This window comes from Triticum urartu, chromosome 7A (assembly GCF_056163025.1).
Source record: "Triticum urartu cultivar PI428250 chromosome 7A, HENAU_Tu73, whole genome shotgun sequence".
NCBI classification, from domain to species: Eukaryota; Viridiplantae; Streptophyta; class Magnoliopsida; order Poales; family Poaceae; genus Triticum; species Triticum urartu.
The window spans coordinates 2,852,149-2,867,724 of NC_141879.1; the positions used below are offsets into that span (position 1 = coordinate 2,852,149).

Here is a 15,576-nt window from a genome sequence, read left to right on the forward strand (position 1 = left end):
TCTTCATATTTTTCCTTGCGACTACTGTGGTTCCAAATCCCATGATCATTCTATGTTCTTTTCATCTTATTGACATGAATTTTGCCTTGGAAAAATCGTTCTGATGTACATGTTCTACTATCGAAGTTTTCTCAATATTGTGAATGAGAAGCACTGGTGCAGCAGCCCACTTGTGCTCATGCTTTAAAAGGTATGCAACTATCAAAGTTTCTTATTTTCAGAAATTGGCTTCTACTTGAAGTGAAGAACTTATGTGGACAGTCTGGCAGATTCAGTGGCAAGATTTTTTTGCACGCTCTCAGTGGAAGATTTCAGAAAATTGTTGATTTTTCTGCCAGAAAATTGCCCATTTGAACTGCTCTTATCTGGTTAGTTTAGTGATTTTGTTCTTTTCTGTTGAATGCACACCTCACTGCTTGACCACAACAACAATGAGAATAATAACATCATGGTGCTCCCCATAGTTGGTATGGGGGGAACTGGTAAGACTACTCTTGCCCAACTTGTGCACAATGATGAGACGGTGAAGCATCACTTTGAGTTGGTCATATGGGTTTGCGTCTCTGACAAGTTTGTCTTCGAAGAAATTATTCGATCTATAATCCAAGTGGTCACATTGAACAAGTGTGAATTGACTGAGATGGAAGCACTGCAGAAGAAACTTGGTGAAGTGTTGGGAAAGAAAATGTGCCTCCTAGTGCTGGATGATGTTTGGAATGAAGATAGACAAAAATGGGATGATATGAGATCTCTGCTATGCTCACATGTTGTCTCAAGCAGTGCTATAATTGTTACAAGCCGCAGCGATCAAGTTGCTTCTATCATGGGTACACATCCTCCACATCAGATATCACTTTTAAATGAGGATCAGTCGTGGGAGCTTTTCAACAGAAACGCATTTGGAAGGGGAGTAGAGAAGCAAGAGGAATTCATATCAATGGCCAAGAGTATTGTCCACAAGTGTAAGGGATTGCCTCTTGCCATCAAGACTATATCAGCTTTACTTCGTTCCAAGAATCACAGTCATTGGTTTTCTATTGTTGATAGTGATGTATGGAAGAGTGACATCCTCGCTACTGGGATTGCACCTGCACTACACCTGAGCTATGATCACTTGTCATCAGAAGAGAAAATATGTTTTTCATTATGTGCTATTTTCCCCAAGGATAGGCTGATGGATAAAGACATGTTAATCCAGCTATGGATGGCAAATGACTTAATTGCATCAGAAACAAGAGGCCAACAAATTTTCGATGTGCTAGTTTGGAGATGTTTCCTCCAAGATGTCGAGATTTAAAAGAACCGGCTCTTAATGATTGGAGACGAGTTCATCCACCAACCAACTACTTGCAAGATGCATGATCTTATGCATGATCTTGCTGGCTTTGTAAGCGAAAATGATTGCTCCATTCTGCAAGAATCTTCATCAAGTCAAGAAAGTCTGCAAGGATCCACATATGCCAGTTCATTAGAGCATGGGGTTCGATATTTGTCACTTGATCATGTCAGCAATGATACTATTGCAACCATGAAGGAAATGCTAGCTCCCCGACCCCGCACGATATTAGTCCACCCGAACTGGAATGATTTTGGGATGGACTATGGGACTCGGCTGAGTACGGCCAAGTCAAAATTCATGTCCTTGCGAGCATTGAGGACATGCTCAATCGAGACACATATGACAAGTATGAAGCATCTTCGCTATCTAGAGTGTTCTGATTCTGATATATCTGCATTGCCGAAGCCATTACCATGTTGTATAGCCTGCAAACATTGAAGCTCATTTGTTGTGACAAACTTAAGAAATTACCAGAAGGCATGAGATATATGCTCAGTCTTCGACACCCCTTCCTCATTGTGTGTTTCCATTCGGAGTGCATGCCACAAGGTATTGGTAAGCTGAATTCTCTGCAGACATTGACGACTTATGTCATTGATAGTGAAGAAGGCCGTGGAATTGATCAACTGAAAGATTTGAATCTAGGTGGGGGTCTTTCTTTGACAGAGCTGAGAAAAGTGCATAGTGCAGAAAGTGCTAAACAAGGCAATATATTCGCCAAGCATAATTTGAAAAGATTGGCACTCGATTGGGGTGGGCCTTTTATAAGAAGAGATGGAGATGAAGTGGGTACTGATGCAGAAGGAATATTAGAGGCCCTTCGTCCTCACAAAACGCTTGAAGGTTTACTGTTACGTAATTATAACGGTGCCAAATTCTCATCATGGATGCATGACTCTACACTGTTAGAACATCTCAGTGCACTTTGTCTAAGTCAGTGCAGGAACTGCAAGGATCTTCCACCATTGTGGCAGCTGCCCTCTCTCGTGTACTTGCATTTGTTTGGTTTGGATAGATTGACAAGTATATGCATCGGTAATTATGATTATGATACAAACAACGTGGAGTCATGTATTTCTCCACCACCCTTCTTTCCTAAATTGGAAACCTTGAAAGTTTTCTACTAGAGAGATGGCACCAGGAGGTGGCAGGACAAGTAGCGATTGCATCATTCCCTCGGCTCAAGACGCTATGGATTGTTGGATGCCCAAGGTTATGTCAGCGTGCCTCAACTATGTTGGATATGTCAGCGTGGTTCTGTCTGTCAACATGGAAAAATGCACGCTGTAGGAGCACTAATTAGTGACACATACACATAACTGATACCTGTATTGTAATGATTCTGTTGGAACTTCGCCACATGATCAATCACATCAATTCACGATGAACACGCGCACACAAAATTTTTGGCCAAGGGCACGTGTCGTGCCCCTTCTTTTTATTTCTTTTTTTGTTTTCTCTACACGGTTGATACAAAATCCACGACCTGACCTGAGTATATATGTTACCTAACCTACACCTAATGCGTCAACACGGACAACCTAGTGTTGCACGGATACAACACTAGCCTAGTTTATGACTCAGACTTTGACACGACTTGGACTAGTACCCGTACATGTACTAGCTACTAGGTAACGGCTAGCAGCCGGACTCATGCACGTAGCACTAATTGCATGTAGACTAGCTTTGCATCTAACTCAAACTCAAGATTATATCTAACAGATTCAAGCCAGAAGCTCACATTGAAAAACTGGTTAATACCTGTGGATGTGTGCCATCTCCTCGACGAAGACATCAAAGATGATCTTTGATTTTGTCATCCAGCTCGGTCTCTTGTGCATAGCACAGACATACCACCAGGGTATCTCGCTTGTATGGCTGCTTCCGTGTAGGGCTGCCAGATGACCCCAGTGTACGCATCGAACTGCTCGTTCAATGCTGTGTATGCCTTCCTGGTCTGATCACTAGCAAAGCGTCTCTGCAGAAAACAAAAGTTATCGAACTATCTCTTGTGCAGAAAAAAGTTGCATTAAACTACAAAACGGTGCATACCTCGCGACGTGTCCAACACAGACCGAAAGTAGGCATGTCGATGATGTCAACATCAAACATGGCGTCTATAGGCTCACGAACACGTATATCTGGTCGCCCTATAGAGAACCTCTCCCACGACCACAGCTGTAGGAATAGAGGGCATCCAAGAAGGGCTGGCTTTTTCGATGTAAGCTGGCAACCGTTGCACATACCTCGGTATGTAGCCGCCAAGACCGCCGAACCCCAACTCCTCTGTCTGATATGATCCGCCGTCTGAGCGCTCGCTATCTCGAGTGCCATAGGGATATAGAGCGTGCTAATAGTGGTGACATGGTTCTCTGTGAACATCACCTTGCCGAAAAGCCACATTAAGTAGGCCTCCATGCTCCGAGTGATCTGTTCCGTAGCCAACGGCGCCCGGAAGTTCTGGATCTGCATTAAGCAAAGAGAAAGTTTTAGTAAGCCGCAGTTATTTTCTGTAAAACCATATGCATGATAACTTGAAGATAAGAGGTAGGGGAAATTACCCGGAAATTGAGCAACCACTCATACTTAGGTCCGTGATGCTCCTATACCGGATCCGGAGCATCCGGAAAAACACCATGAAAACATTGCGTAAGAGCTCGCTCCTAATCAGCCGGTGCGTCCAACGGTCCTATGGCATGAACTGCCAACGGTAGTCCGAGCAAAAGTGACAAATCCTCCAGAGTAGGAGCCATCTCTCCCCATCGGAAGTGAAACATGTGGGTCTCTGGCCTCCAACGGTCCACTAAGCAGCTCAGCAAGGACGCGTCGATGGCGAGGAGTTTCTCACCCGGTATAGACTCAACCAGACACGCGAAAGGTAAAAGGCCGGCCCATTTCAACCTTCATCAGAGAACATTTCAATTAGTGTCTCCCATTAATATGCATGTCAGTGTGCAAGTTAATAAAGCACGTACTGCTGAAGCCATCCTGGGTGTATCATCCAGTTTTCCTTAGGAGTGCGAGTGACCAGAGGCTCAAGCTTGCGCTCATACCCTATCACAGCACGATGACCCCTATCAATGTCCCCATTCAGCAACCACATTCCCGATATTCCTGCACATAAAAAATTCAGAACATAGCACAAACTTAATACAAATTCATAACATAGTGTCACACTTAATAAAAATTCAGAACATAGCGCCACACTTAATACAAATTCATAACATAGTGTCACACTTAATAAAAATTCAGAACATAGTGTCACACTTAATACAAATTCAGAACATAGTGCCACACTCAATACAAATTCAGAACATAGTGCCACACTTAATACAAATTCAGAACATACTACTGCTAGCTTAGCTTCTTCCTCTCGCCCTTACTCCTCTACTGCCTCATCCACGCCCAGTGACGAAAATGCACTAGTAGAAAAAGGGTCAAATTTGAAGCACATTAGTGCCGGTTTGTAAAAAAACGGCACTAATGTGATCAATAGTACCGGTTTGTGGCGGCGATCAATAGTACCGGTTCGTGGCGAACCTTTAGTACTGGTTCATGCCACGAACCGGTACTAAAGAGGCTGTGGCAGCCTGCGATCAGGCTATGGCCCCACCATCACCATTTAGTGCCGGTTCGTACCACGAACCGGTACTAATGAGGTTATGGCAAGTTGTTTTTAGTCCCACCTCGCTCCCCTAACAAGGCTTTTACCACCTTAAATATGTTACTTCTCAAACTATCACAAGCACTTGGTCTTCATTGAACTCTATGTGTAGAATTTGTGGCCGCAATATGAGTCTTCACCGGTTTATAAATCGTTGAGGACTCATATTGACAATTCAGATTGTACACAAAAAGATCATTGATGATCAAAGTATTTTTGATGTATAAGATCATATTGAAAATTCAGACTGTAAAGAAATATAAGATCATGATCTAAATGCTCTTATATTTTTTGCATTCAGTATGCACCATTCAAAGCGACGCCATCAACTTTCAACTATTTCTGCCTTCATTTGCTATTTTTCATGCATTTAATGATTTGTTTTGAGAACTAAATGACCTGGAAATTGAAAAGCACTACAAATGAACTCTGAAAAAGTTGAAACTTGGCATGGTATCATCATTTCACCCACATAGCATGTTCAAAAAAGTAGAGAGGGTTACGGCAAAAACTGGATGCACTTCATTTACAAACTGGACAATCTCTTTCGAAGTATTCGGGTTTCTGACGAAATTAAACTCATCTGTTACAAAGGCATTTCATTTTTTTAAACTTATTACAACTCCAGACTTTTTGTGCGTTCAGTATGCACCATTCAAAGCGACGTCATCAACTTTCAACTATTTCTGCCTTCATTTGCTATTTTTCATGCATTTAATGATTTGTTTTGAGAACTAAATGACCTGGAAATTGAAAATCACTACAAATGAACTCTGAAAAAGTTGAAACTTGGCATGGTATCATCATTTCACCCACATAGCATGTTCGAAAAAGTAGAGAGGGTTACGGCAAAAACTGGATGCACTTCGTTCACAAATTGGACAATCTCTTTCGAAGTATTCGGGTTTCTGACGAAATTAAACTCATCTGTTACAAAGGCATTTCATTTTTTAAAACTTATTACAACTCCAGACTTTTTGTGCATTGAGTATGCACCATTCAAAGCAACGCCATCAACTTTCAACCATTTCTGCCTTCATTTGCTATTTTTCATGCATTTAATGATTTGTTTTGAGCTAAATGACCCTGAAATTGAAAAGCACTACAAAATGAGATACATTAGTCCCGGTTTGAATTTGAGCCAGCACTAATGTGTCCATCAGTGCCGGTTCCAACTGCTAGGCGGGAGGAGCTCTTTAGTACCGGTTTGTGGCGAACCTTTAGCACCAGTTCGTGCCACGAACTGGTACTAATGAGGTTGTGTCAGGTAAGGCTGGGGCCCCACCACGAGCACCTTTAGTACCGGTTCATGGCATGAACCAGTACTACTGTTTCTTAGTAAGCTGTTTTTTAGTCCCACCTTGCGAAGAGAGAGGGAGTAGGAGCGGTTTATAAGCCCTGAGTGCAGAGACGATGAAGAAGAGGCTCAATGCTCACGTTGCTTAGCTTCAAGCCTTGAGGAACATGGTAGACTGCACAGAGCTATGTGCAGTGCAGTTTACACTATTCCAAAAGGCTTGAAGCTAATTAACGAGCATTGCACCTCTTTTTTATTTTTAATAACTTATTACAACTCCGGACTTCTTCTGTTATGGCAAAAACTAGATGCACTTCGTGTACAAACTGGACAATCTCTTTCAAAGTATCAGGGCCGGTTTCAAACGAAAACTCATCTGTTACACCGGCATTTCTTTTTTTAAAACTTATTATAACTCCAGACTTTGAACCATCAAGTTTTAACCATCAACTTGGCATGGTATATAAAAATAAATGAATAGAAGAAAATAAATAAAGCAGAAAAGAAGAAATAGCAGAAAAGAAAAAAAACTATAGCAGGAAAGAAAAAAACTACTCAGAAATAAATAGAAGAAAAAATAAAGCAGGAAAGAAAAAAACTATATCAAAAAATTTGGGGCGCTGCCCTGTGGGCCTGCTAGACCACGGGCATGCAATTTCAGGCCCACAAGGCCCAGCACACTCACAGGGCAGCGCGCCGTAGTTAGGCCCAGAAGCCTGCTTTATAGAGGAGTTCGAAAGGGCAGCCGCGGCTGGGTTTATAAACCAGTGCGGCTGCCCTTCCCCCAGCGAGGTGGGAGTAAACTTTGTGCAGGCAGCGCACCACCTTTAGTACCGGTTGGTGGCTCCAACCGGTACTAAAGGGTGACCTTTAGTACCGGTTGGAGCCATCAACCGGTACTAAAGGAGCAGGCCTTTAGTACCGGTTGATGGCTCCAACCGGTACTAAAGGCCTCTCCTATATATACAACACTTACGAAAAATTTCAGTTAGTTCCTCTGTTCCGTCTTCGTCGCCGCGCGCCCCGTCCCCGTCGCCGTCGTTGCGCCCCGTCCCTGCCCCCGTCGTCGCGCGCGCCGCCCCGGCCGTCCCCGCCCCCGTTGCGCCGTCCCCGTCGTCGACCCGTCGCGCCGTCCCCGTCGTTGCCGTCTCGCGCCGCCGGCCGCTCGTACGCCGCCGTCCCCGCTCGTACGTACACACACACATACACACACACACACACACAATTTTTTACTTATTTTCCGTTTTCTGTTTTTTAGATTAATGCATGTCAAATTGTTAATTAGATGAATGTCAAATGTTAGATATGAATTAGATAGAAAAGTTAAATATTAATTAGGTATATGAGATTCGAACTAGCTAGTTGAATTAATATAACTAGTTTATTTTTAGTAAATGCTTAGTTGAATTAATTAATAGAACTTGTTGAATTAATAGAACTAGTTGGATTAGTTGAAATAATAGAACTAGTAATGTTTCACCTATATATATATAACTTAACTAGTTTATTTTTTCTGTTTTTTATTTTTTATATATATTTTTAGTTTATATAAATGTTAGATTAATGTCAAATGTTAGATGAATTAGATAGAAATATATGTTAGATATTAATGTCAAATGTTAGATGAATATTAGAATTAGTTAGATATTAATTAATATTAGATAGTAAGTGTTAGTACTCAAAAAGTGCGACCAATAGTGATCGTATTGAACTACGGTCACATCTATAATGGAAAGATGGTAAGATTTTTACTATTTGTCCTTAGTGCATCTTTCGCATACATTATTTTTGAAGCTAATCTTTCATTGCTAAGTATATTAATTATTATACGATGTTCTTCAATAGGGACTCCCGATGACAGTTGTGCCACAGTGGATCGAGACAAAAGGTCGCATGTCAATGGTTAGCTTACGACCAAGATATCATACATTGCACATGAGTGCATTCAGGATTTCTGAAAGCGATGAATGCTTAATAGTGAAAGATTGGAGCAAAATTGTTAACGATCGCAGAGAAGTACTAGGGGGCAGCAAGGAGAAGCGCAACCCATGATTAGGAGACAGATTCATCTGCATGCTCCAGTATGATGAATCAGGAGAGCTATACATGTTCTATGCTATTTTACCCGAGAGAGAGCAGCAGGAGTGATTTAGCTAGTTCATGCTCTTAGTACTTGTCCTCTCATGTCCGTATTCTCGTCCTGAACTTAATTAATCTCAAATAGTGATTTGCTTGTGAACGCTTATAATATCATGACCATGTTGAACTCGATGATATCTTTGCTTCTGTTACAAGTGAATGTTTCTTCTTTAAGCTAGTGTTGGTGGTGATTAGATAGCGGTAATGACTATGATGATTAAATAGTGGTAATGATGACTACGATGATTTTTAGCTAGCTAGTATATATATATATACTGTTGTTGGTGATGATATGATGCAAGAGTTTATTTATATATTAATATGTGATGATGATGATGAGTTATTATATATATCATTTATGAAAGAAACCGCAGATTAGTTTGAACTGGATGGATCCTAGCTAAGTGATCAAGTATATATATATGCCATATCCATATCCATATCAAGTATAACAACTCATTATAACGTAAAACAATCCTAAATTAAATTTATAACACAAATTTGAAGGAAAAATAAAAAATAAAACCAAAACCCACAAACATTTAGTACCGGTTGGTGTTACCAACCGGTACTAATGATCTACCGCACCCGTGGCCTGGCTCGTGCCACGTGGTGGCACTTTAGCGCCGGTTCGTGCCGAACCGGTACTAAAGGGGGGGGGGCTCTAGTGCCCACCCTTTAGTGCCGGTTATGGAACCGACACTAAAGGCCTTTACGAACCAGGACTAAAGCCCGGTTCTGCACTAGTGGTGGGACAATTAGTGTCCCGATGGCCAAATTCATTGCATAGAATGCATTACCTAGTCGGACCTCCTGCTTCAGATTCATCCATATCATTTCGGATGCGCTGACACTGCCGTCTGCCTCTACTTGTACGCATATGCTCTGGGTTTGGAATGTAATGCCTTCCAGCGGAGTTGACGGTGTTGAAATTACCCATTGATCGAAAACCCATCAGCTCACCGGTCCAGGTATTGAGGATAGACTCTTTCAGAAAAAATGGAGACACAAACGATATTGCGTCCATTCCAAGCTGCCCGCAAGCAGCAAGCACATGTGAGCAAGGTAGGTGAAGCAATTTCGGTTTGTTGCATGTGCACTCACATGTTGGCCAGGCTTCATTACCAATTTTCACCTCATGCATCCTCAACTCATTTGCACATCCAAATTTGTTGTTGGCTAAGCGGACCTCAAACCTTCTTTCTTGATTACCGATGGCGACTACAGTGTGTGACCTAGCTTTTTGCATCTTATTGTCCATGTACTTCGTGACTCTTTCACACTACCGTGTATTCGGGTTGTTGAAGATATGTTGCTCTGCTTTTTGACGTCTATCTCTGAAATACTTGACGGTGCCATAGAAAATACCCTCAATGATGGCTGTAAGTGGCAATGCCTGGTTTCCTCTGAGGACAAAGTTGTATGTTTCCGTGAGGTTCGTTGTCATGACACCGTACCTTGCTCCATGTGTGTCATGTAGCAAAGACCACCTCTCCAGAGGCTCATGCTCTATCCACTGCTCGAAGGTTTTAATCGACCTTCCAAGCCTTCTCCTAGTACCAGGTAGGTCAAAGTCTGGCAGGTCACATAGCCCAACAGGCTACTCCTCCACGGCCGTTGTTCCTGTTGCCAACTGTGCAGCTACTGCTTCAACATGTGCCCTCAGCGCTGCATCTCTTGCAGCTTTCCTGTCCCTCACGTGTCTCTGCGTGCACACATTAAGTCTGTCGCATATCAAATTGTACTTCCATAACTTGTTCTGCTTGCAGAGTTTTTTGAACAGATTCATCAGGTTCTTATTTCTAAACTGTGAGAAGAAATTAGCCCCCAGATGGCGCATGCACCAACGGCTCTGCAAGTCCTGCCATGGAACTTGTTCCTCAGGGCCTGGGTTTGTCAGTGTCCTTATCACACTAAGTATACCTGCATGCCTGTCATAAAGGATGCACACATTGGGCTTCTCCTTCACAACCGATATTTTCTACTGCCTGAAGAACCATGTCCAACTTTCAATGTTCTCACTCTCCACAAAAGCAAATGCGAGTGGGACGACTTGAATTTGGCCGTCTTGACCTATGGCTGTCAGGATATGACCCTTGTACTTGCCTGTGTGAAAAGTAGCGTCAACTCATATCACCGGTCGGCAATGCCTAAAAGCTTCGATGCATACATCGAAAGAGAAGAAGAGACGATGCAGTACCCTCATAGTTGGGAACTCTGGCATGAACATGTCTTGGATATCGATATAGGTGCCTGGATTCCGCTGCTGTAGGGTGTGGAGGAGCTGGACAATAGAGTCATATGCATCGAAATAAGAACCAAATCTCCTCTCAAGCGCTGCATGCTTAGCCCTCCAAGCCTTGCCATAAGAAATTCTGTACTTGAACCTGGCGAAGACTTTTGTCTGGACTGCCTTCACTTCCATAGCTTTGCCCTGCACTATCTCATCGTAAAACAACCGAGCAATAAGCGTGGATGAAAGGTTGGCATGATCTTGAGGGATGCAGGGAATAAGACAAGTGTGATTAACTAAGTCACTTATCACTCAACTTGTGCCATACTTAGGGAGAAAGCCGTGCAACCTGGCGGGACAATCTGCGTTCTTGCATACCATTGTCAGGAATTTCTGACTGGACACCTGAGCTGTGAAAACCCTTTGCGTGGACATTGCCCAATTAATTATTGCATCCTTCAGGGCTTGCTTGTTCGGATACATAGCACCCGTCGCAATATTGTTTTGGTGATATTGCCAGGCTGAATCATGTCCATCATTCACGATCATTGCAGATGAGAAGTCATGATTCCACGATGCAGGCACTACACCACAGCACTTGATTAGGGGCAGTTAATTAACTGCCGGGAGAAATACCAATATAAAGGCAAACAAACTGCCGGGGATCATTTAACCGCCGGCACAAGTCCTTCCAGGCAGAAAAACTACCGGTAGAAATTGAGCAACAAGGACATATTTACTGCCGGCGTTCATATCCACCATTTATGTCATTTTATCTGTCGGGAGAACTCAATCTGGGCCCATTATCTGCCGGGAACTGTTCATGGCGCGAAAACAAAATAATTGGGCCCAACAGCGCGCTACCACGAAAGCGCGCACCAGTAAGCCCAAAACGCCTTCTGCTGCGACCCTACTACCGTCGTCCCGACCAGATCTAGCCCAAATCCCTTGTGCTTTGACCCTAGCCGCCGCTGACCGCCCTCCGCTGCCCGACCCCAGCAGCCCTCGACCACCCATCGCACCAACCTTCCTCCCGGACCACCGCTGTCGCCGAGCAACCTCCTCCGCCGCCGTCAAGTACCATCGTTCGCAGATCTGATCCGCCCTCCGCCGCATCCCTAGCGCCGCCCAAATGTCGCCGCTCCCTCCATGCTTTCTCCCTGGGCTGCAACGTCTCCTTGCACCTCTCCCGAACTGCCGAGATGGGCGTGCAGCGAGATAGGTTTGGCGCCGCCGGCCCCTCCTGGTCGTCCTCCTCCTGTGCGTGCTCCTCCGCCCCTGGTCACGTCATGCTCTCCAGCCCGTCGTCCTTCATCCGTACTACCCCAGTTCGTGCTCCTCCGGCCTCCCCTTCTTGTACTTCGAGCCCGAGGTATGGTCCCTGGTGCTTCCTGTTCCATTGTATTTCTTTCTGTTCTTTTCTGTTAACGTAGCAATGACCCTTGACATACTTGTGAGAAACTTGTGCTTACATTTACTTATGTGTGTGCCTTGCAGAATCATGAGTTAATAGATGTTGGTGTCTCAGAATGACAGGTAATACCATTTAAAAATTTCAATGATTAATGACACCACATGGTCGAGCACATATGCCAAATCTTCTTCCTCTGCTTTGAAGAAAATAGCAGAGCACTCGGATGGAAGAATGTATCTGGAACGTCAGCCTTAGACAGTGCAGACCGCTCTAGCAACAGTTGCCGCTTTGTTTTACTTGTAAATATCTATTACAAAGTGCTATTTTCAGCTGTAAACATTCAGCCTATACGACTATGTACTGCATGTTTTACTAATAATTGTTGCCTGGTATCTTGTCTGACCTGAAACATATGGTCATTTTAGTAATAGCAACATCAAAGTAGAAATTAGGTTGGGCAGCGAAGTCTTCTGTTCGTTTTTAGGTTCTAGCCAACAACATAGTTCTTGTGTTGTTTTGGCCATGTTTGGGTTCCTTTTGCATTTGCTTCGCTTTTAATGCTTGTTTTGTCTGCTAAAGGAGATAGGAGACACTGCAGGTTGGCTGCGTCCGTGGTGCTGCTTTTGCCTAAGATGGATTCAATTAATTGAGGTATGCTCCAGATATAGTCATATAGATATGATTTTTTTTTCTTTTGAGCAGAAAGCTAGCTAGGAGTAAGCTAAGATATTTGTAAGTGCTTTCTTGCACCTTCGGTTGTTTTCTTATTCAACTTTGCTATAAATAAATACATGTTTGATCATTTTGGGTACAGAGCTAGCTAGAAAAAACAAGTGCTTCCTTCATGTGGATGTTTGGTTCTTATTCCAGTTTTTTGCTTACATATATTGATTTCATATGTAAAAATTCTTTCGAGAAAAATAAGGGCAACGTTTAGGTGTCAAAGTAATGATATACAGAGGAGATCAGAGGGTCTTCCTCCGCTTTGAGCAATACCATCTTAGGTACATGCAAAAGTATATACTTTGTTGCACATATCAGATGTCCTCACATACATGGACTGAACCTTATTTTTGTCGAGAACCTCACTGCCGAGAAAAAAGTCTTGAGCTTTCCGTGCGAGCTAAGCAGCATATGAATAGGAAGCACCTGTATATGTATGTAGTTCTGTTCATTTTTAACATCCCACTATACAGGTAATTATAGTGTGTAGATTGTATGCTATACTGACGTGCCTTTAGTCTGTCCTCGAAGAAAGGTTTTGATGTTGTTTGATGTATGTCGTTTATGATCCCTTGAACATACACAATTTTATTCTCATCTAATAGCTAAGAAATAAGATGCATGAGAACTATGGCTTATGTAATGTTCAGAGGTACATCGAGTTGCAATTGTGTTTTAAAAATTACTTTACTTTTGTAGCTGCTCCTTCGTTGCATCTGATTGTTACATTACACTCAGTTGTAGGAGTTGCATACTTTGTTTTGAATAATCGATCGTGATGTAATACCCCATCAGATGAAAGCATACAGCAGTGACTGAATCACCGAGAGGTGCTTCTTTCCTTTCTGCTCATATCTAATTATTAATAGGATTCTGAAAAGTATATAACAAGATTCATAGGAAGCATCGTTAGAAAGTTCACCATTTAATTGGAAATCCAGCAAATCTGATACAGTTTAGATATATTTGTGTGTTTACTTTTTTTAAGTTAATAATGTGCCGGTTATGGTCACATGGTCAACTTGATTTGGATAAAGGGACAAACATTAATGAAGAATCTCGGAAGGTGCCTTGTGTAGGCGGAGAACATGTTCTTAGAAGGGTACATTTAAATCTTGTTCATTGCCAAATTAATGGATATCACCGCTAAGCTTTTGCAACACCTTATAGTTTTGCATCACAGGCTAGCATGACGTGCCGCTAATTTTCAATGTCAGCAGGCTAGCATGCTATCTAACCGTGAATCTCGTACAATACAACTTCCTCTTGATACTAAAGTTGTCAATGATATATGTATCTTGCCTGGTGGCTCCGCTCTTTTTGCATCACAGGGCAAAAGGCTATCACTTTTTAGGGTTGTCTTGAACGTAGAGATGGTGGTTCCTTATATTTTACTTCTCATTAAAAGAAACACATATCCTTGTTTTTCATTTGATTCGTCCATCAACTAGCATCATGCTTCCAGATTTCTTCATGGTCTTGCATGATCTATCTTCCATAATTATATACACATTATGCATGAACCTGTGTTGTTTGTGCGGAAGGAAACATCTCTCGTAATGTTTATACATAGCTTGAATTGTAATGGAAAGTATCAATACTTGTGAATTCGTACTCAACTGCAATACGATTGGTACACATGGGAAGTTTGAAAACATGTCAGCTGCCATATGTAGTTGTAAGCTACTTTCTTTGAAAATGTCACTATGGTTTGGTTTTTTGTTTGCAAAATGATTATTATGGAAGTATGTATTTGTTGTCTGAGCCTATGTTCATTTTTATGTGCTACAATATAGCTCATTAACCAAAGTTATTAGCTCATAGCAGTTGTACTATCTTATCTATTCAGGTTGGCATCGTCACTGGAAGATGTTTCTACATGATAGTAGTTGTACCAGTCAACTTGGATGTCTACGTAATGGTTCTTTTTACAGTAATACCTTCAAAGCATTGCAAGCTCATGACTCTTCTGCTGGAGACATGTGGCCATCTTCGAATAATACAATTTCACAGGATGGTTGCAACCATGTGATGAGCTTAAACCATGTGTGTACCATAGTTTGAAGACTCGAAATCTTATCGGCTTATGTAAAGTTTGTTTACTGCTGTAGCTGGTTGCTACTGAACGCATGTATGGATGTTGAAGTATTGGTTTTTTTCAGTCTAAAAATATTTGTGAAGTTCAAGGTTTTGAATGAGGCCTATATGTAACTTCGATTGAAACTATATGTATAAGTTGTGATTTGTTTTGATTGCCTGATGCAGTGTGGATATTAAATTAGAGATATGTATACTAGTTTGCTAGTGAAAACAACATGATGGCATACTAACTTCCGGGAAGACTAGTTTGTGCCGGCAATTTCACTGCCAGCAATTATAGATCCTGTGCTATGACCAGTCTGCCAGGACAAAATGATCTGCCGGCAGATATATAGGCCGGGGCAGAGAAACTGCCGGGAATAGTTTATCTGCCGGGACAAGTAATCCCCGGCAGCCGTTCTAGTGGCGGTTCTATCTGCCGGTAGAAACACTCTGCCGGCAGTTTGTCTGCCCTCTTAATGGCTTTCTCCCGGCAGATTACCTGCCTTTGCATTAGTGTTATGGTGTAGTGAGGATTCGGGACCTCCTCTGCATTTTCTTCTTCATCTGACTCGTCAGAATCATCGACATGACCCCTTTCAACATCGGTGTCTTCTTCTTCCATCTGGTCCTGCATGTGCCCATCTACCTCGTCAGCGTCCACCTCTCCATTGTAATCACCATCGGC

The 15,576-nt window shown here is 42.5% G+C and overlaps 1 pseudogene; it reads left to right on the top strand.

Moving 5' to 3' along the window:
* Positions 1–448: 448 nt before the first annotated feature.
* Positions 449–10,006, top strand: LOC147956687 (putative disease resistance protein RGA3; annotated as a pseudogene).
* Positions 10,007–15,576: the final 5,570 nt, after the last annotated feature.